The following is a 22,454-nucleotide window of genomic DNA, read 5'->3' as shown; positions in this document are numbered from 1 at the left end:
ATATCTTCCCTCAACTCTTCCTAAGCATACTTTTTTTTTTAGATTGCAGTACCTAGAACTGGACACAGTACTCCAAATGGGGCCTGACCAATGCAGAGTAGAATGGAACAATTCCTTCCCATCTTCTGCAGTCTATTTCCTATTAATACAAACCAAATTAGCATTCACCTTTTAGCAAATGCGTCACAGTGCTGGCTCATTTTCAACTTGTGATCTACTAGAATGTTTGTATGTACTTATATATGCCTTCAAGTCAGTGTTGACTCCTGTTGACTGCCTGGACTAGTCCCTGCAATTTTCTTGGCAAGATTTCAGGAGTAGTTTGCCATTGCCTTCTTCTTCCTAGAGCTGAGAGAGAGGGACTGGCCCAGGGTCACCCAGCTGGCTTTGGCCTAACAAAGTCTCTCAGTTTCTAGCCTGGTGCTACACCACTACACCAAACTGCCTCTCTCTACTACAATAACCAGATCATTTTCACATCTAGCCGAGAGGATTGTCCTTTGCCTTCCTTTTTTTTTTTTGAAGATAGGGTTTTCCACTGCTAGTTCTGGATGGGGATGCATTACTACCAACACAGCCAGTATTCAAGGAGCAGGTGGCAATCATGGCCAGGAGGGCCTTTGCACAACTTCATGTTGTATGCCAGCTGCACCTGTTCCTGGACTGTGAGGCTCTGTTCATGGTTACTCATCCCTTGGTCACGTCCCGAATGGACTACCGCAATGCATTTTACATGAGACTGCCCTTAAATAGCATTCAGAAGCTGCAGCTGGTACAGAATGTTGCAGTGTGGATAGTTATGTGTGCTCCTCGATCAGTGCAGGACCAAGGAAGAGTCTTTTCTCTTGTAGCATCTGCCCTCTGGGATATCATCCTTCCAGAGATCAGACTCACCTTGACCCTGCTGGCCTTTCACAAGGCCTTAAAGACCTGGTTTTGTCACCAGACCTGAGGAACTGGCTGTGTGTCTGAGCCTGTGAAATGGCTGTGTTGATTTCTGTTGATGGTTCCTACCTCAGCTGCAGATTATGTGTTTGCTGTTGTTCTGATTGTTTTTTGTTTATGCTGTTTTAATTAATAAGAAAATAAGAAAATAATTAATAATTTTAATTATTGTTAACCATTCAGAGTCATGAATCTAAGATGGGCAACCATATATTTATTTTCTCCCAAGGTTCTTGACACTTCCTTGTTGGTAAGGATTAGTTCCAGAATAGCAGATCCCATTGTTCCTTGTTCTATCTTTTGACAATTAAGTTGTCAGCAAGAGAGAACAGGAATTGGTTCTCCCTCTGACTCTTGGCAGAGTCAGATTTCCAGTCAATGGCACAACAGTTGAAAGCTCCCATTGTCACTACTGTGGGCCTTTGAAAGTCTGGTGATTTGACACAGAAAGACCTCATTCATCTCTTCTGCTTTTCCAAGTGGTCTAGAATACATTCATACAATCACGTTTGTTTCTTTTGCCTTTTATTCTCAACAGATTTCCAATTAGTGATTTTTTGTACGGATATGCTTTCCTTGTGCATGACACAATATCCCCTTCCTTTCTCTTGAAACTGTTCCTTTTGAATAAGCTGTAGCTTCCAAGGTTATGTTCCAATTACACTATATCACCAGATTTCAATGGTTCTCATAGGCTAGGATTCCAAGTCCTCCCTATTTGTTTCCTATATTCTGCTCTTGTTTCATTTTTCACCTGGCATAATGTGCCAAATAGGCAAATATAGCTTGCTCACAAATCATAAGTGTGAAAATCTGGCTTAAATTTATATGAGAATGCAGCCAATGACTGTATTAGATTGGGCTAATTCAATGCAGACAGCTTAGAATAACTAGAACAAAAATTTGTGTGAAAGGACAGGCAGCTTTGATACTGAAAACAAACTGCTATTCTCAGAATGAGCCCAAATCATCCATTTCTTTCATTTTAAGAGCATGCATTCTATCCCTTAAGATTAACAGATTTTATGAAAATGGGAAATTAAGAAAATTTGACATGTCTGAAATCTACCCAACCCTGTTCTAGCCCACAGTACATAGCAGCCTTTCTCAGTTCCATCTAAAAATCTCTGAGATTGTGGAAACGTCTGAATCTAAACCATCTGTTATTTTCATGAGAAATTGGTGTTTTCTTATCTTTTCAAATGACCTGTGATGTTCAAAGTAATTGAGCTGTTACTTAACTAAAGCTATCTTGAAAAAAAATGAGTTCTCTTTAGAAGTTGCGTGGCATTTTTACTGTTCTCTCCCATATATGGATATGCTTCTTCTAAGAAATTACCTTTCATCCACAGATTGTGTTTTTGTATGTGCACAAATGCTCAAGTAAACTTTTTTCTAAAAAAAAAAAAAAATCTTTTGTTTGAATAATTATGGATGTTATTTTGTTGAATAAAACTATTTTAAAATTGATTAATATTAGAAATTAAGAGTAAGAGCTGAGGCTTTGTCTAGCTAGAAATTACCCCTATACGTACAGTAAATAAGCATAAAATGGTACCTAAAAACTAAGACTTACAGCTTGCTCTGTAGGACAGGAGAACCTTTGTTTTCTTGCTGGCATCAGCAGATTCCCACTTTAAGTAAACACATATTGGATCAGGAGTTTGGAAACTATGTCCTTCTAGATGTTGTTAGAATTCAGCTCCAGTAAGTTGCCCAAGGACCTAGGTAACAGGAGTTAGAATATAATAACATCTAGAAGATCCAGATCAGACAACAAAATAGTATAATGTGGATGAAACCAGGAATCTCTCTTATGCAACATTGCAATACAAAAAAACGAACTCTAACTTTGGTGTTGGAGAAGACTCCTGAAAATACCATGAATAGCCAAGAAAACAAATGGATACTTGAATAAATCAACTCAAGAGTCCTCACCTGGGGTGTAAATGACCAGGATCAAATTATCCTCCTTCATTATAGGAACATTATAGGAAGACTCTAATGTTAGGAAAGGTGGAAGGAAAGAGAAGAGGATAATCAGCAGCAAGGTAGATGGATTCAGTTACAGTGGTGATGAGTTCACTGTTGAAACACTCAGAAGACCAGATTAGAGACAGATTATCATAGAGAAAATCTATCTGTGTGGTCACTAAGTGTCAACACAGATTTGATGGCACATAATCAATCAACCAACTCCGAAAATAGAAATTTTGCATTAATACTTTCTTTGCTGGGCGAGCGGAGGGCAGATTACTAAACTAGTATATTTTGGTGTCTGAAATGCTCAATTTTTATTGCAGATCATAATAATTTTTTAGTATGGTAATCTAAAGCACAGTTGGAGTAAACAACCATACTTTATTTTCTATCCATGTTAATAATGTAATCTGTGCCAAAGGGAAACATATAACCTCATTTTATATTTTATAGTAGAGTCTCATTTTTAAATTTGAAAATTTCATATACTGTTATAATAACTGATATATAGGTGATACATTTAAACTGTTTATATTTTTCCATTTTCTTTCCTCTTGTTTTATATCTTATTGTTTAATTAATTTTGTTCTTGCTTATTTTTGCTTATAGTTTGTTTTTATACCTTTTTGTAGTCATGGGTTTTCTGATTTTTTTTCAAAGTTGTACTAAGGTAGGTAGGTAGACAGACAGACAGACAGACAGACAGACAGACAGACAGACAGACAGACAGACAGACAGATAGATAGATAGATAGATAGATAGATAGATAGATAGATAGATAGATAGATGTTTTGTGAAAAAATGTAACATTTGCTTTCCAGGTATGCTGCAATTTATTATGCAGTGACTAGGTAGTAAGTCCCACTGCAGTCAGTTGGATTTATTTCCATGATAAGCTGTTGAGAACTTGGGCCAGTAGCATGATGCCTTTTTGATATTTTCAACTACAGCTGACATAAATCCAGAAACCCCAGCCAATAGTCATAATTTGTAGTTGAAAATACCTAAAGAGAATCGGGCTGTCTATTCATAGTCTATGTTAGGAATGGGACATCTGCTTATCACCTGTCTGCCTTGACTCCCTTTTTGAGGTTGCTTTATTTAGAAAAATGCCTTTAGAAGAATTCTATAGGGATAATGGGTGGATGGGTGGATGGACGCTTGGTTTGGAAAGGTGCCTACTTGCCCAGAAAAAACAAAAAGTTGGAATGGTAGAAAGTATCTTGGCCATGAGCTAGACTGGTCTACCTGTCTTCTAATAAAAGGGTACTTTGTGACAAATATGGTGGCCATTTTTTTGGACATGCAGACTACCTGTTCCCATGGTAGCATATAATGAGAAAATATGCTATGTAAAAACAATATATTGATTGATTGATTCATTCATTCATTCATTTATTCATTCACTCACCATATTTATATAGCCACCCATCTCACAAATGTGACTCTTTTACTTTTACATATGCGCATGTCAAAATAAAAGTTCATGTCCGTGTAAAAATGAAATCTCTTCTGTATTGAGCTTGACTCTTAATGATTTCAGGGATAACTTCATGCAGTTTTCTTGGCAGTCCAAGAGATGTCAAAAGTGTATGAGAATAGAGACCAGATTCTCACTATTTGATTGGAAATTTATTGGACTACAGTTCTGAGAGTTGAATCAATATGGTAGGAGTGGCTATTTGGACTATGAACATTGGCAGTCCTAATGAGTGATGGCTATGAGATATCTGGCTGAACCCTGCCTCTCTCTCCCCCATTATGGTCAAGTTGGGAAAGAATTGAGAGCTCAGTTCTAAGTAACAGGAGACAAGTAAGATTAGACTCCAATTGCTTAGCAATGAGAAAATTTTGAACATATTATTATTGGACAGAAGTTGATGCCACTTCCAAAATTAGGATCAGATCTCTGGGGGCTTGCCTGTGGCCTGTTGATCTACTATAATGCTAAGGCTACAGATCTGGGCAGGAAAAATCAACCACCACTAAATTTATTTATTTATTAAATTTATTTATTAAATTTATATGCCACTCATCTCCCCTTGAGGGTGACTCTGGGTGGGTCAGTGGCAGAAAAGAGTTTTGAGATACAAAACACTCTTTATTTCAGCCTAAGTTTTTGAACCCCAGATATGTTACTCCTAGTTACAGGCAAATCAAGCCCATAAAAAGTTGTCCTATGAACTTCCTTCCACTTGAAGGTGTTTAAAATATGTATAAATAATTGATACTTTTGAAGGAAATGCAGATTAGAAAAAACAGAAGATGACCGGCAATGATAGGAAAACTTAACGATTCTTTAGAAATTCAGTGTGGCCTCAGGACCTTTTTTTACACCTACTAGAAAACTTGGTCCATACACAACCTGAATCTAATAAAGTTCTTAATATTCCCTATTTCTGTTCCTTGTTTATTTAGAAAATGTATATGCTGCCAACTCCCTTAAGGGCTCTGGCAACTTAGAATGATGCAGTAAAAATATCCATAAAAGCAAAATTAAAAGAATGCCAGATGTAAAATACAAAACTAAAACAGTAATATTAAAAGACCTAGATAAATAAATATGTTTTAAGCTCCCCTAAACTATTAAGCAGAGGTTGCTTTAATTTCAGTCCCTCATCCTATATAAACCTGGGCCCTTCCATTTCCCCATGGGGCAGTTAACAAACAAAATGCCCAAACTATAAATATACAGTTGACTTCAACCCATCTTGGTAAAGTACCAAAGTATCAGTCATAAGCCCAACCAAGGCTCTATTGCTAAAGTTCTGGTGCTTGGGCTCCAAAATATAAATTCTCATCCATTGCACTCAAATCAGGGAACAGGATGCACTACTGAGAATTTTATGAGTGGTAGTTACAAAAACATCTGGAATTAAGGTAACTTTTCCAACATCATCTTCTCCAGATGTTTGCCTTATTAACAGGGGAAGAAACATCTGAAGGGCAGCAGATTTGAGAAGGTTACATTGAAGGTAGTGACCAGCAGTTTGAATCAGTTTGGAAAACAGATAAGAGCCAGTAATTGTGTAAGGACAGTATTCTAAATCAAAAATTAGATAGCAGTCCACAGAGAATAATAGACTCCCAACCAATGTGTTGCAAATTCCTACAGTATCTCTGAACATGGCTGCAAGAGACTGTATATATTTTATGTTCATTGAATTATTTTTAAAAGGAAGAATGTTAGTTTTATAAATAATTTTATTTGGTTTGTTAGCTAGAAGGTTAAATATTGGAAACTGAATGAAAGAGAAGGTTAAATATAAAGACTTTACTATAATAATAACTGAGTAGGTCAACCAAAATAATTAGGTGGGTCTAGCTAAACTCAGGGAGGCAGTGAAGGACAGGAAGGCCTGGCACGATATGGTTCATGGGGTCACGAAGAGTCGGACATGACTTAACGACTGAACAACAACAACAACAGCTAGATGAGAGTTAAGTTTCTTTATTAGATTTAAATCCTGCCTTTAGCTCAAAGTAGCATATATAGAAGTTCCTCCTCCAATATATCCAAACCAAAACCTTTGTGACAGTGTTGGCTGAGAGACACAGGTCCAAAGTTACCCAGTGACTATCCATGGTTGATGGTGGACCTGAATATGGGTCTTCTTGGTCCTAGTCAAACCACTACATGCAACTGCCTCTCACCTTGAGTTTACAAAACATTGAAATCAACATTTTCAACAAGTTTTGTAATGCTGCAAAATGGCAAGATGGGAGCAATTTTTCCACTCCCTAACTCTTTTACAAATTTCCTTCTTTCCTTTGATGAACTTATGGACAGTGTTTTGAGGCTATCACAGCTTCAGATACAATGTTTGGGCAAAGACATCAGCAAAATTTAAGAACATGTAACAGATAGCAGTAAAGATGATTAAAGATTTAGCTGGTAAGACTCAAAAGAAAATTTCAAGAAGATGGGATGTGGACTAAAGAAAAGAAGATTAAAGGAGTACATTGTGACTTTGGAATACAAACAGCAGTGTCAGAAGGTACAGTATGTCCATTGTTCTTGATAATATTATGTTTCTATCAGGAAGTAAATGAGGATGGAATAAGTTTAGGTTACAAAAATACAGATTGGGGGAAGTAGATTCAAGAAGCAGCTGGATGTCCTTTGCTCTTGCTTTGATTTTTTAATGGATAGACAATGGAATAAAAATATATGGAAATTTGATTGATTTGGATTCCCCCCCACCCCTAAAATAAGGGCATTGTTTATTTCTCAAAGTATATTATTCCCTCTACTAGAAGACAATTTCCTATTCTTTATACAATTGAATATTTTTGAATGTAGGCTAGTTTCTGCAACTTCTTTCCCAAACAAGCAAGTGGGACCAGAATTTCTAACTGGGGTGGGGGGGGGGTTAGTTTTTTTTATTATGTTACATCTATTTTAGAGCTTACCCTACACTGGTTTCCTGCTTTGCAGTGACAAGAAACCATGCCACCAATTTTCAGCTACCACAGTCTGCATGCAACCCTGCTATTACCCCAAGGCTGCAAATCTCTATCCTTTTACCTGAGAGTCCCCTTAAATTCCCCTTCATGGATCACTGCCTTGTCGTGGCGAAGGGGCTTGCGTAACTCAGTGAAGCCATGAGCTATACCGTGCAGGGCCACCCAAGACGGACAGGTCATGACAGAGAGTTCTGACAAAATGTGGTCCACTGGAGAAGGAAATGGCAACCCACTCCAGTATCCTTGCCAAGAAAACCCCATGGACAATGTTAAAAGGCTAAAAGATATGACGCCGGAAGATGAGCCCCTCAGGTCGGAAGGTGTCCAATATGCTACTGGGGAAGAGCGGAGGGCAATTCCAAGTAGCTCCAGAAAGAGTGAAGCGGCTGGGCCAAAGCCGAAAGGACGTTCAGCTGTGGATGTATCTGGAAGCGAAAAGAAGGTCCAATGCTGTAAAGAACAATATTGTATAGGTACCTGGAATGTAAGATCTATGAACCAAGGCAAGCTGGATGTGGTCAAACATGAGATGACAAGATTGAACGTCGACATCTTGGGAATCAGCGAACTGAAATGGACGGGAATGGGTGAATTTAATTCGGGTGACCATTATATCTACTACTGTGGGCAAGAAACCCTTAGAAGAAATGGAGTTGCACTCATAGTGAATAAGAGAGTGGGAAAGGCAGTAATGGGGTACAACCTCAAAAACGACAGAATGATCTCAGTGCGTATCCAAGGCAAACCATTCAATATCACAGTCATCCAAGTCTATGCCCCAACCACTGATGCTGAAGAAACTGAAGTTGACCGCTTCTATGAAGACCTACAACACCTTCTAGAACTAGCACCAAAAAAAGATGTCCTTTTCATCATAGGGGATTGGAATGCTAAAGTAGGAAGTCAAGGAGTAATCGGAATAACAGGCAAATTTGGCCTTGGAGTACAAAATGAAGCAGGGCAAAGGCTAATAGAGTTCTGTCAAGAGAACAAGCTAGTCATAGCAAACACTCTTTTCCAACAACACAAGAGACGACTCTACACATGGACATCACCAGATGGTCAATACTGAAACCAGATTGATTATATACTTTGCAGCCAAAGATGGAGAAGCTCTATAAAGACAGCAAAAACAAGACCAGGAGCTGACTGTGGCTCAGATCATGAGCTTCTTACTGCAAAATTTAGGCTTAAATTGAAGAATGTAGGGAAAAGCACTAGACCACTCAGGTATGACTTAGATCATATTCCTTGTGAGTACACAGTGAAGGTGATGAATAGATTTAGAGGATTAGATTTGGTAGACAGAGTGCCTGAAGAACTATGGACGGAGGTCCGTAACATTGTACAGGAGGCAGCAACTAAAACCATCCCAAAGAAAAAGAAATGCAAGAAAGCAAAATGGCTGTCTGATGAGGCTTTACAAATAGCTGTGGAAAGAAGGAATGCGAAAAGCAAGGGTGAAAGGGAAAGATATAAGCAACTGAATGCAGATTTCCAGAGAATAGCAAGGAGAGATAAGAAGGCCTTCTTAAATGAACAATGCAAAGAAATTGAGGAAAACAATAGAATGGGGAAGACTAGAGATCTCCTCAAGAAAATTGGAGATATGAAAGGAACGTTTAGTGCAAAGATGGGCATGATAAAGGACAAAAAAGGCAGGGACCTAACAGAAGCAGAAGAGATTAAGAAGAGGTGCCAAGAATACACAGAAGAACTATACAAGAAAGATCTTAATGTCCCTGATGTCCACGCTGGTGTGATCACTGACCTTGAGCCAGACATCCTAGAGAGTGAAGTCAAGTGGGCCTTAGGAAGCATTGCTAACAACAAAGCTAGTGGAGATGACAGTATTCCAGCTGAGTTATTTAAAATAGTAAAAGATGATGGTGTTAAAGTGCTGCACTCAATATGCCAGCAAGTTTGGAAAACGCAACAGTGGCCACGGGATTGGAAAAGGTCAGTTTATATTCCAGTTCCAAAGAAGGGCAATGCCAAAGAATGCTCAAACTATCGCACAATTGCACTCATTTCACATGCTAGCAAGGTTATGCTCAAAATCCTACAAGCTAGGCTTCAGCAATACATGAACCGAGAACTACCGGATGTACAAGCTGGGTTTCGAAGAGGCAGAGGAACTGGAGATCAAATCGCCAACATTCGCTGGATCATGGAGAAAGCACGAGAGTTCCAGAAAAATATCTACTTCTGCTTCATTGACTATGCAAAAGCCTTTGATTGTGTGGATCACAACAAACTGTGGCAAATTCTTAAAGAGATGGGAATTCCAGACCACCTTACCTGACTCCTGAGAAATCTGTATGCGGGCCAAGAAGCAACAGTTAGAACCGGTCATGGAACAACCGATTGGTTCAAAATAGGGAAAGGTGTACGACAAGGCTGTATACTGTCACCCTGCTTATTTAACCTATATGCAGAGTACATCATGAGAAATGCCAGGCTGGAAGAATCACAAGCCGGAATTAAGATTGCAGGGAGAATCATCAACAACCTCAGATATGCGGACGATACCACCCTAATGGCAGAAAGTGAAGAAGAACTAAAGAGCCTCTTGATGAGGGTGAAAGAGGAGAGTGCAAAAGCTGGCTTGAAACTCAACATTAAAAAAACTAAGATCATGGCATCTGGACCCATCAATTCCTGGCAAATAGAAGGGGTAGAAATGGAAGCAGTAACAGACTTCATTTATTTGGGCTCCAAGATCACCGCAGACGGAGACTGCAGCCATGAAATTAAAAGACGCTTGCTCCTTGGGAGGAAAGCTATGGCAAGCCTAGATAGCATATTAAAAAGCAGAGACGTCACCTTGCCGACAAAGATCCGCATAGTCAAAGCTATGGTTTTTCCAGTAGTAATGTATGGCTGTGAGAGCTGGACCATAAAAAAGGCTGAGCGCCGAAGAATTGATGCCTTTGAACTGTGGTGCTGGAGAAGACTCTTGAGAGTCCCCTGGACTGCTAGGAGGTCAAACCAGTCAATCTTAAAGGAAATCAACCCTGATTGCTCATTGGAAGGATCGATAATGAAGCTCAAGCTCAGATATTTTGGTCACCTAATGCGAAGAGAGATCTCTTTGGAGAAGACCCTGATGCTGGGAAAGATTGAAGGCAAAAGGAGAAGAGGATGGCAGAGGATGAGATGGTTAGATAGCATCACTGAAGCAATGAGCATGAAACTGAGCAAACTCAGGGAGGCAGTGAAGGACAGGAAGGCCTGGCGCAATATGGTTCATGGGGTCACGAAGAGTCGAACACGACTTAACGACTAAACAACAACAACAACAACCCCTTAAATTCAAGAAGACCTTCACATCAGCAGATGAAATTCTAAGGATGAAATTTCCCATGCTTTGACTGTCTCATAGTGGTGGTTAGTCCAAAGACTAATTGCAATAATAAGCAAGAATGCATCATATTCCCTATTTGTCATTCTTCAGCCAACAGGACTTCTCTGGTTGATCTCAGTGTTTGAAAAGATCATGTGCCAAAGGGCAATATGTGAAATGTTCTGAATTTTGCAATTAGCCATCAGAGACAGGGCTGGTTAAGACAATGCATAAATAAATAAATAAATAAATAAATAAATAAATAAATAACTCATTCTTCCTTCTCCTTTTGCACATTTCCCTTTTGTACATACAGAAGCTACCTGAATCTCATTTCAAGGCTAGCGATAGAATTTTATTCTTTAGCACATCAGGAAACAACAGCCCAAAAGGGATCAGAAAGAATAGGCCTACTGCTTGCGGTCTCTGCAAAAACTCTGAGAAAATGCTCATGATGCCCAAACATGTATTAACTTAGGCAGTTATATCATCCCACCTAATAATAGGGCCGGCCCTGGTCAATTCCGCTCTTCACACAATTTTGATTTATCTCAGGTGCCATTTTTTGACGCTGTGCATTTATCGACTGTGGGTTGGGATCTCCGGCATGGCTGTCAGCATTTTAGAAGGGGTGGTCACCATTTTTTTTTTTTTTTTAACCTGATCAGGCTCGCACAGGCAAAGTGGGAACACTATCAAAACTAACTCTGGAGTTTTCAATTTGCTTGACATATCTGGCAATGGAGCCATATCATTATTCTGTTTTTCAATGTCACTTGACTTCATTCTCAGTATGCACAGCTGCACAGTGGAAGCCTATACAGGTAGTCCTTGTTTAGCAACTGCCTCAGATAGTGACTGTTCTCAAATATGATGGTAATAACAGTAATAAAAAGTTCATTTTCTGACCAATGTGTGCATTTATGACAACGAAAGCCTTCAGTGTGAAGCTGATTAAGGTCTGGTCAGTTTCAGGCAGGAGCTGCAAGCCAGTGAGAAGGTTCTAATCAACTAATTAAGGTCACAGAGCTGAGCTTGTTAGCTTGCGGCTAGCACTTTTTAGGCACATGCTGTGCTGTGGAGAAAAGCAGCACAGGAAGAGATAGCTTGTTTAAACAATCTCTCTGCCCTGCAAGGGGACAAAGAAAGGAAAAAAAACAGGGTCAGGCACAGGACACTGTATGAAAGAACTTTATCTAAATGAGATGGCAGCAACCAGCAATTTTCACAGCGTCTCTCCCTCGTACACACACACACAGTTTACTTAGTGACCGTGTTGCTTAGTGACCATTTCACCAGAAACAATTGCAGCCATTAAATGAGGACTACCTGTAAGTGCAAGGCTCTTTATGACTGGACTTCCTTTATGTACAGATTCACATTTATTATTGTGCCCATTGGGTTATTCTGTGCATGTATTTCTCTTCACATAAAAGAGATTCAAATACAAAGGATTTCATGTTCCAGGAAGCCATCAAATTAACCTTTCAAGTAGATGGAACATGTAGTCATAGTTTAGCACCATCTGGAGGTTCCAGTGCTTTCGTTTTTAAAGCATTTACTGAGTAAGTTTATTCCCATACTGCTGATGGATTGTATCTTCATAGCATTACTCAACCATTACTTAAATGATGTAAAGACTGTTTGCATTATAGGTATTTGGGAACAATAGTTGGATGGCTCTAGAAAATGCTATAAGTACCTAGTGGGGGAATGATCAAAGAACAAAATTCTTAGCTAATTATTGGTGATGAATCACAGAAAATATTAAGGATTCCCATTATTTATTTTAAGGACATTTTTGAATGCTGGATTTCACCTGAACTGAAGTGTTTTACATCTCTAAGAGACAAAAGGAGGATAGGTTACTCATTTCTGGTTAACTATTCCTGTAGAGATGAGCTTCTAGGAAAAGCTTGTACAAACACAGAGGCATGTAAAGAAAAAAAGAAAAAACTAGATTCTTTAAAAAGTGTTTTAACAAGTACTTTAATGTTAAAATATTGGGTACTGACCCTAGAGCACTTCCAAATGTTGAGAATAAAAGCTAAGAAAATGGCATATGAAAGGATTTGATCAGCAAGTGTTTATTGCCTTGAGGGGGACTCGGTGAAGTCCCTGGGCTGACTTTTAATTCTGTGTTACAATTAAACCACACAGACTATATACAGGCCAATATGGGCCACACACTTCTCTGCTTGTGTCTCATGTTGTCTTTAACAATATGCCAATATATCCCAATAATTTGGACCTATTGAAGCTTTTTACCTGGCCTTAAAGGAAAGAAAAAAGATAGTTGCATTACAGTTAATAGATTTGCCTTCATAGCTTAATAATGTAGATGGAACCTAGGAACAATGGGATCATTGGAAGATGAGGACAAGCCACGAAGACCTCATGTTTTCAGGTTAGAATGATTATTACATTGTTGCAAACCACTAGGGATAAATCACAGCCTGATCGCCAACTTAACTATAGAGATAAAGGATTAATTTTAATAATACACTGAATGCCTCAAAAATGCTTATTATAATCAAGACATGCACAACTGGATAGAGAAAAGCATAAGAATAATTCACAGCTTAATCTCATTGGCTTCAGGAAGACAACCTCTGTTGTCTTCTCCCGTCTGCTCTTGTCAGCTTGCCTCTATCGGCCTGATTTAAGGAAGAGCCATAATTCAGTGAAAGGACAAATGTTATATATGTAGCAGGACCCCGGCTGAAACCTAATCCTCTGCAGGTAAGCCACTAATTGTAAACAGTACTGTGCTTGGTAGACCAATGGCTTGTTTTGCTGTATAAGGCAGTTTTCTATGTTTCTGAGATTCTCTGTTTCTACACTGGAATTGTACTATTTTTGTACTGGCAATCAACAAGCAGTGCTGTCCAAAGTCTCACAAAGTTGTGCTACAAGCTCTGCCTATTTGGGGCAAGTGTGCACTCTTGTGATACCTGTAAAAAGTGGATACACACACCACAGTGCTACTTGCATTGTTATGACCCCCTTACTGCAGAGGATTATGTAGTGGTACCAGATAATGGGGCTCTCAAGAAGGGAAAAGATCTGAACCATCAGTCTGGTCACTGGTATATCTCATAATCTGGCATCAGTGATGGATCTGGAGCAGACTTGAAACATATGTTTTCTCTGAATTTTGTGACTTTCTTGAGCATTTCTGAACCTTGTATAAAGCTAATATGAAAACTGATGGGTTGGAAAGCCTCTTTCTGTAGGCCATATCATTTTACTTCAATACGCAGTGCTTTTTCCAGGCAATATAAATCAAACTCATATTAAACCTTGAAGCAGCAGTTTCCAGTAAGCCTATAATAAGCTGATCGTGAAGCTTCTTCCCAATTGAGGATGAGAAAGATGAAGGCCAAATAAGCCCCTAGAGACTGGAAAAAGGACACCTCAAGGCTTTCCCATTACTTTGAAGTGCCAGCTGCCTGAAAACTAACCCTCACCTTTTCTAACGTGGCTGAGCCAGATCAAAAGAACTTCTGAGCACTGCAAGCATCTTCAAATATTCAAATATGCCCACCTTACCAGATTTCTGCATTTCATAAATACAGCATCATTTTCAGTGTAAAGGGGAAAAAATGAGGTCAGGTCATCATGTATGATGTATGATTGATATATATATCATGTATACACACACACACACATTCCTCTGCACTAAACATTAAGAGGCTAAAATTGTGGCTTCAAAAACATTGAATTAAGCTTATAGTGTTGCCAGATTTTGTCATATCCTTTCCACTGAGATTCCTAATAGTTCCTATTATTAGCAGCATGACTCTAGCTTCTAAAGATAATTAATGCTTTATATGTCTTTCTGTTTTCTCTGCATCATTACTAGAATTGCCTCAAAAACATACTCAGATCCATTTAACTGTAAAATTAATTGGTTTGATTCAAAATGTGGGAGAACCAAGGAAGAAAGTTTCTATGTCTGTCTTCTCCAACCTTGGATTCTGCAGAATGTTGGGACTTCAACTCTCTGCACCTTCCAGGCAGGAAGGTCTGCTGGGAATTCTGGGAATTAGGTATTCAGTGTCACTTGTATTTAGTTTAGTTTAGCATGTGTGCGTGTTTGTGTGCGTGTTTGAGTCAATGTTGACTCCTGGCAACTGCCTGGACCCCTGCAGTTTTCTTGGCAAGATTTTGGAAGTGGTTTGCCATTGCCTTCTTCCTAGGGCTGAGAGGGAATGACTGGCCCAATGTTTAGTTTAGTTTACTTTAGTTGTGGAAGGTAGCCATGTCCCAGTTTAGGGTGGGGTGGGGGTGATGGTAGGCTGGGTAGGGAATGCATTTTCATGCCTCTGGAATACTAAAAAAAGTTATGTAAATACAAATCTTGCAAAATCAGTATATTAATATACACAATAACTATACTACATTGCTTTTTCCCTTGGGATTCCTCAACATGTCTATTAGATGCTGTGATATTGTGGAGCCATTCAAGCAACTCAAAATAATATTCATTCTTTAGGGAGGCTTTCTATATTTTTTTTTCTATTTTTTTTTTTTTAATTTAAGGATTGTACCTTTTGATTGTGTGGGGGGAGTTAGTGTATTTTGGTGTTTTGTCTATATTTTGCATTTTTTCTAAATTTAAATATTTTTTTTTAATCTCCAGAAGTCAACATCTGGAATGCAGCTGAAGTTTATAAAGGATGGCTATTTCTATTCTAGAAATTCAATCTTTAATAAAGAGAAGATCAAGGCATGGTTAGGTTGATCTTCTGACACACTTATGTCTAACCACATAACATTTTATAGATTTCATCCACTCCTTCAGTTGTGTGTGTGTATTTATAAAAATTAGTAAAATTGCTTTTCTTTTAAGTTGTCAGGTGCTTGGTAGTGGTTATCTGTTTGTTTCGGTAAAGATGGAGACAGCTCAAGTACACTTATCTACAATATATAGAATCAAACTTCTATTAAAACAAGATACTCCTAATTATCAAATAAGAACTTGTTGAAAGACATGGCAAAGGTCAGGAGAAGGCTAACCATCCTGCCTGAGCTGTACACTATCTACAGCCTCTGCCCAGCAAGGAATTCTCATAATAATTTTAGTGGGAAAGCTTTAATTGTTGCTACATGTCTTTGTATACAAAACAGCCCAGAGATTATATGATTCAAAGATTGGAAGTTGGACAAGGATTTAGTTTAATAGCTGTGTCCTGGATTCCTAAGAGATTACATTTTGTTAGGTAGAGAAAATATGTTGCCAAAGGAACTAAATAGCTGGCCAGTTGTTCTTAACAATTGGCCTTTCCAAATTCCAAATACTAGCTAGTAAGAGTGATACCTCTTCCTTTCCCACAAGCTGGCTAAGGCTGAACTAATTAAGCTGGTCTTTTAGTATGAATCTGCACATGCGAAAAGGACAGTAGATCAGGAAGCCAATATAGATATATGCAACATGTATAGGTCTTTCTTATCTTCTTTGTACCAAAGGAAAGGAAAGAGACAGGGGAAGATCAATTAGAGTTTGCAAAATCTATAAGAAAATGTACAGTATGTCCAGTTTCTTAATAATGACTAACTGAATAGCAGGCCAGGTAAATGTCCCACAGTAAGTGTTAATATTGCTTATATCTCAGACAAACCAGCAAATTCAAATGTCATGCTCTTTAGTAGTTTAAGCTGGAGACAGAATTCAAAGAAATGCATGGCAATTTGGGGAAAGAACTCAATGAAACAATCTTTAAAAGGAAAAGGGCCAATTATGTGGCAAAGCAGTTCTGGGGCACATCCCTGGTCTCTATAAATACACCATAGTTGAAGAAACGATATTTGATTGTCAGTATGTTGGGGCAACTTGCTAAACCTAGTTTGCTAATAATTGTTGCTAATAATTTGCAATGATAGAAGATGAAAAGAGAGCCAGGATTAGCAGAGGAAGTTGCATTTTGGACTCACTCCAATATGACAGCCCATCAGAAGGCTAGAATAGAGTGTTAATTATAGATTAAGACATCACTGTGATCCAGGTGTCACAAGAGGCCGTAGCCTGGATCAATAACCTTCTAAAAAGCCATGAGTACACACTGAAATTTAACCTCTGCTCTGGGATCACTGGGCCTAATCATGCCAAGGTTTAGCTAATTGAACTTATAATTTCTAAACAGAAATAAATAAAAATGACAAATGGCTGGTGTGGGTCTTCCGGGCTGTGTGGCTGTGGTCTTGAAGTCTTGTTTCCTAACGTTTCGCCAGCACCTGTGACCGGCATCTTCAGAGTGCAGGAGCACAGACAGGAGCAGTTCTCTCTGTGCCCAGAGACAAATCTTTGCCAGGTGGAATACTTTGCTCTGTGGAACATAGATATTTTATTTTCTGAATTTATTTTGCAAATTGATAAGAAGACTTTTATTCCAATTGGATTGTTGGTCCACTTAATTCAGTATTTTCTGCTTTGGCTTGTGATAGAACAAGGGTTGAATTTAGGAACTTCTACAAGCCAAGCGCTGAACAGTATGTTCTATATGTTCTTGAGTGAGATCAAGCTGCTAGGTCTACTTGTTTTTCAGCTAGTGGGACATCAGAGAATACTGTTGTGAATTCAGGCAATTTAGCTTTACAAGTCTATATGTATACTATAACATAATTTATGCTAACAAGAGCATGTAGCCTTTTGATAAAATGGGAACTATTTTAGTGTGTGAGTGGAAGAGTTGTGGAAACATTTGAAAAAGCCTGAAACAAGGTTGGAGAAGGACCAACACAATTGGCAAGGTCACAGCCTGGAATGTTAAAAGTCATTCAAGACCTACTAAAACAATTCCTAATGCAGTGTGTTGTGATGTTACTATTGTTCTTGCTTCATTAACCAATATGTGTTTCCCCAAAAGTATTTGTAAGTTCTGTGGAGCTCACATAAAAGTAAATATGTGCAGGACTGCAGGTTTTTAAGCCAGAAAAATAGAGCATTGTTGAGGTTTTACATCTGCTGCAGAGAAATCAGCAAATTGTGAAGTACTAATGTATTAACACAATTTTATGGAGTTGCTTCCATTTATCAAATGTACCCCTTAAAATTAAGCATGAAGACTGGCACAGATTGTCCATTTGAGGAACATGCTCCAAACTAGTGTAATAGAAATTTGTCCAGATTATCTTTTGAATAAGACAGTCTTGTGGTAAAATAGTGTCCCCTCCCCCCCAAAAAAACATTCTAGTAGAATGTTTTCCAGCAGCAGGTCCTACACACATTAAGCACTATGCAGGAGCATCATGCAAGGCTTTAATCACATGGTTGTGATTACTCTCTTGACTTTTGACACATACACAGAGATGCCCCTGCATTGTGTATGTTTGACTAATATTGCTTTGAATGGCCTCTTCTTCAGGTTTATATTTAGATCTTTCTGGTGTGTGTGTGTGTGTGTGATTTCAGCAGCAAGAGCCCAAACTGATAAAGATCTGAATGTTCAGCACAGCTGCTCCATTTGAAACTTTGCCTCTCAATGCAGATTAAGAGACCAAGAATTATTTTAAAATATTTTCTGCCTTATTTTACAGTATATTCAGATTGTTGGTGTGAAAGTCTTGACTCTTCATCTTGGTTTCCATTTGCCAAGTGGGCATTGATATCCACTAATTACTGGCTTCTTGGGGAGTGGCATCTGAAACATACCGGAAGCACAGTGCCAAATTTATTGTGGGACAGAAAGGAAGGATCGTTACATTCCTTTGCACTGGTATTCAATAGGTAAATCAGAAAGAGATTGGTGGAGCTCCCACGAGCATGCATTTTTTTTAAAAAAGGAACAGATTCAAGCAAAGAAGAGTTCTAACTGTTTCTTTCTCTATGCATGCTTGAACATCTGATACCAAAAGCTAAGCAGATAGACTTGGATCTGTGGAATAAGGAACTAAATCAGATTTATTTTGCTGAACATAACTGTATACAGTTGAGATATAGACTTGCCATTCTAACCATTTATACATCTCCAAGACCAATGACGTAATAGCTTGATGGTTTGTATAAAATTACCATCTGCTAATTGATATATACAGGCACAAATTAAATATTAGTATAGTTTCAGTAGAAATGCAATACATCTGGTTATAGTGGAAAAGACTGACTAGGTGACCTGCAGACCTGCTCCATTAGCTATGTCAGGTATTACCTACTGAAGAACAAAATGTATAGTTCTTCACGTAGGCACATTTTGTAATGCTAAACAAGGAGTTATTTTAATGGTGATTAAAAGTCAGAAATAAGCATTTTGGCAGATGAACAAAGTGATCATGGATTATTTAGCCAATTCCTGGTTTGTTTTGCTTTGGTTACTTCTGTCAATATCATATTCTGAGTAGAAGCAAGCAGGCATAAGTCAGGAATAAATTATAATTTTGGTTTTAACAACAGTGATTTGTTGATTTAACTATGATTTGTCAAATAAACCAAAAAAAAAAAAAAGCCAGTATTACTTTTCTGGAATAGCAAAACAGTCATGGCCAGTTTCTGATTTGCTTCCCTTATCTTTTGTCTTATAGCAATCTGAACCTCTTAGAAGATACACTTGCAGATCATAAATTAGCTATGCTTTCAAACTATGGTTTGCTGTTTTAAAGAAACCATAGTTTATAAATTGTCTCCCATTTGTACATCTTGCTATGGCCAAAACAAATTAAATTACAACTTAGCATGATGATCTACCTAATCATTTTCCGTCTTCTTTCCTTTGTTTGTATTTTATAAACATCTGTATTGTATTTCTGTCATTGTTTCTTTTAAATTAAAAAGCCTCAAAGCATCCTAGCTGGACTTGCAAATACACATTTGGGTAAACTTTATTATTGTTTAAACTTTGTAGCTGCAGATGCACAAATTCAAACCGAGCTAGGGATAAAGGGCCATTAAATTAGGAGATTTAACATGCAAATTTGTAATGGTGCATATTGTATCAACTAGGAAGATACTCAAGGAAAGAAAGGGGAGTGTGTGTGTGTGTGTGTGTGTGTGTGTGTGTATGAGAGAGAGAGAAAAACAATCTTGACCCTTGGTGACTACACGGACAAATCCATACAGTTTTCTCGACAATATTTTCAGAAGTAGTTGGCCATTGCTGCCTTCTTAGGGCTGAGAGAGACAGAGTGGCCCAAAGTTACCCAGCTGGCTTTGTGACTAAGACAGTACTAGAACTCATGGTCTTCTGGTTTCTAGCCCAGAGAGTTTAACCATTAATCCATACTGGCTCCCATGTATGTGTGTGGGTATGCACACACATACTTTTTGCTGTAGTTTTGAAATACTGTACATCTCTCCTTATACAGTACACTGGATCACTTCCATTGATGCCACATTAGTGTAGGCTAGGATAGTATAATAACCACATTACAAGAAAATCCCAATCTTTGTGTCATCTTTGCCATTAACCCATTAGTTGGCTTTGAAAAGTTACTCTCTCTGAGAGCTCATCCATACATCCCCCTCACATTGGCTTGAAAATATCTTGCTGTCTGTTCTTGAAGGGCTCATGTTCATAACTCAGCATTCTCTCTTTCCCACCCTATAGTCAAACTCTCTGGATCAGATAAATATGAAAGTGTCTCCTCCCAACACAGCAAAGCATTGCTGCATGCACAATTTGTGATGTTTCAGTGGCAGTTATAGTTATGATAAGGCAGGTGCTGAGTTTTGCCTAGCCTAGTCCTGTTGGCTACACTCTGGTTGTTGGTGACTTTCTTCCATGGTCACTTTGTCTTGAGTGGCAGGACAGATCAAACACTGGACATCTGCCCACCTATTGCTGGGGGAGGGAGGTCCCTAGGACCCTATTATGTGTGATGCCCCTGGGCTCAAGTCTCTCTCCCCTCCTATTTAACATCTATAGGAAGCCATTGGGAGAGGTCATCCACTGGCATAAGGTTCAGTATGACTGGTATCATACTGATGATACCCAATATCTCTACCCATGCCAGGCAAGTGATGCTGTTCAGGTGCTAGCTCAGTGTCTGGAGAAAGTAAGGGCCTGGATGCAACTCATCCCTAGGAAGATGGAGTGGTTTTAGATTTTTGGCCCCCTGGGGTTGGGAGAGTTGGCATCTCTGACTCTGGAAGGGGTAACACTCCTCCATACAGATCTAGTGTGCAATTTAGGAGTCTTCTTGGGCTCCCAGCGACTGCTAGAAGAGCAGATGGCAGCCGTGGCCAGGGGGCCTTTCCATAAATCCATCTTGTGCACCAAGTGCACCCATTCCTGGACCAGGAGGCCTTCCTCATAGTCATCCATGCTGTAGTCACCTCCTGTCTGAATTGCTGCAATGCATTCTACATGGGGCTGCCCTTGAAGACCATCTGGAAGCTGCAATTGGTCCAGAATGCAGCAGCCCGTGGTTCACCCAAGTAACACCACTGCTGTGTGAGCTGCACTGGCTCCCAGTTGCTTTCCAGGTGCAGTTCAAGGTGCTGGTTATCACTTTTAAAGCCCTACATCGCACAGGGCCAGGTTACTTGAATAACCACCTCTCCCTGAGGGTATCTTCCCATCCTACTAAGTTAGGGTGGGTGCGCTCCAAGTCCCCTCCTTTAATTGTTGCCATCTGATGGGACCTTGGAGGTGTGCCTTCTTGGTGGCCACCCCAGTCCTTTGGAACAGTCTCCCACTGGAGATCAGAGGGACCTCGGGGGCGGGGGAAATAAATAAATAAAACAAAACAAAACCCACACCCCCATCAACACTGGCAGGGCATGCCACTGTACATAAACAGAGAGCAAACCCCATTCCATTCTAGTACTGAAAATGTTACCTAGCTGGGTAATGAAATGTTTACAAGAAAAGAACCAAGCTCAGAGAACCCCAAGGACTCCACAGTTCAACCCTGAGCTACAATTATTCTCTTCTGTTGGGACCTCTACCCTTTTAGCCTTCCGGAGGGCTATGAAGACATGGCTCTTCCCCCAACATTGGGCTAGGATGGGGAATTGAGCTGTGAGGATGTTTGGTCTGGCAACTGGAGGGAAGGGCGTGTTAAACTATGTTTTATGGATTGTTGTGAACCACCTAGACATAGGCAGCCATATAAGTCCTGTAAAATATAAGTAAATAAATAAATTTGCTTTGCACATCACCAATCAGACATTACGGGTTCTTGTTTATATGGATGTGGTGAGACTACCAAGAAGTATGTAAAAATGTATCCTGACAAGCAGTTCCCATGCAGAGTGATGCTAGCTGACATGGAGAATACACCCACCAGCTGTCAACAGCTGTTTTTAGACACAGCAAGGGGGTATGAGAGTTGATGAACAAGCACAAGAGACAGACAAATGATACAGGCAAATGAGTGAAAAAGTATGAGAGCAAGCAAGATGAGGGAGCAAGAGGATAGAAAGAGTGAGAGATAAATAATTCCCAGATCATCAATGGGGTGAAAGGGGCTTCCTAGTAAAGTAGGAGAGGCAGACCCCCCCCCCCGCAAAGGATAATGTAGCTAAACTAATGGCTCCAGCAATCTGTCAAAACTTACCTCCTTCCCTAGCTCTAACCATAACTTTAGTGCCAACACCACCCCCAGCCCACATTTGGGAAAGCAACAGGTAGATGTTCCACTTGCCTCACACTAAACTGTTAAGACAGCAACACTCACTGGCCATGTTAACAAAGCAGAGTAGAGACTGGCTATCGCAACATAGCAAATCATGCTGGCATAGTTTTCTGATGATGTTACCTAGTGGGGTAATGGAACA

This window comes from Python bivittatus, unplaced genomic scaffold (genome assembly GCF_059951505.1).
Source record: "Python bivittatus isolate LINGU-HERP-01145 unplaced genomic scaffold, Pbiv_v1 ctg000590_np1212, whole genome shotgun sequence".
Classification (NCBI taxonomy): domain Eukaryota; kingdom Metazoa; phylum Chordata; class Lepidosauria; order Squamata; family Pythonidae; genus Python; species Python bivittatus.
This window is presented reverse-complemented; position numbering follows the sequence as displayed.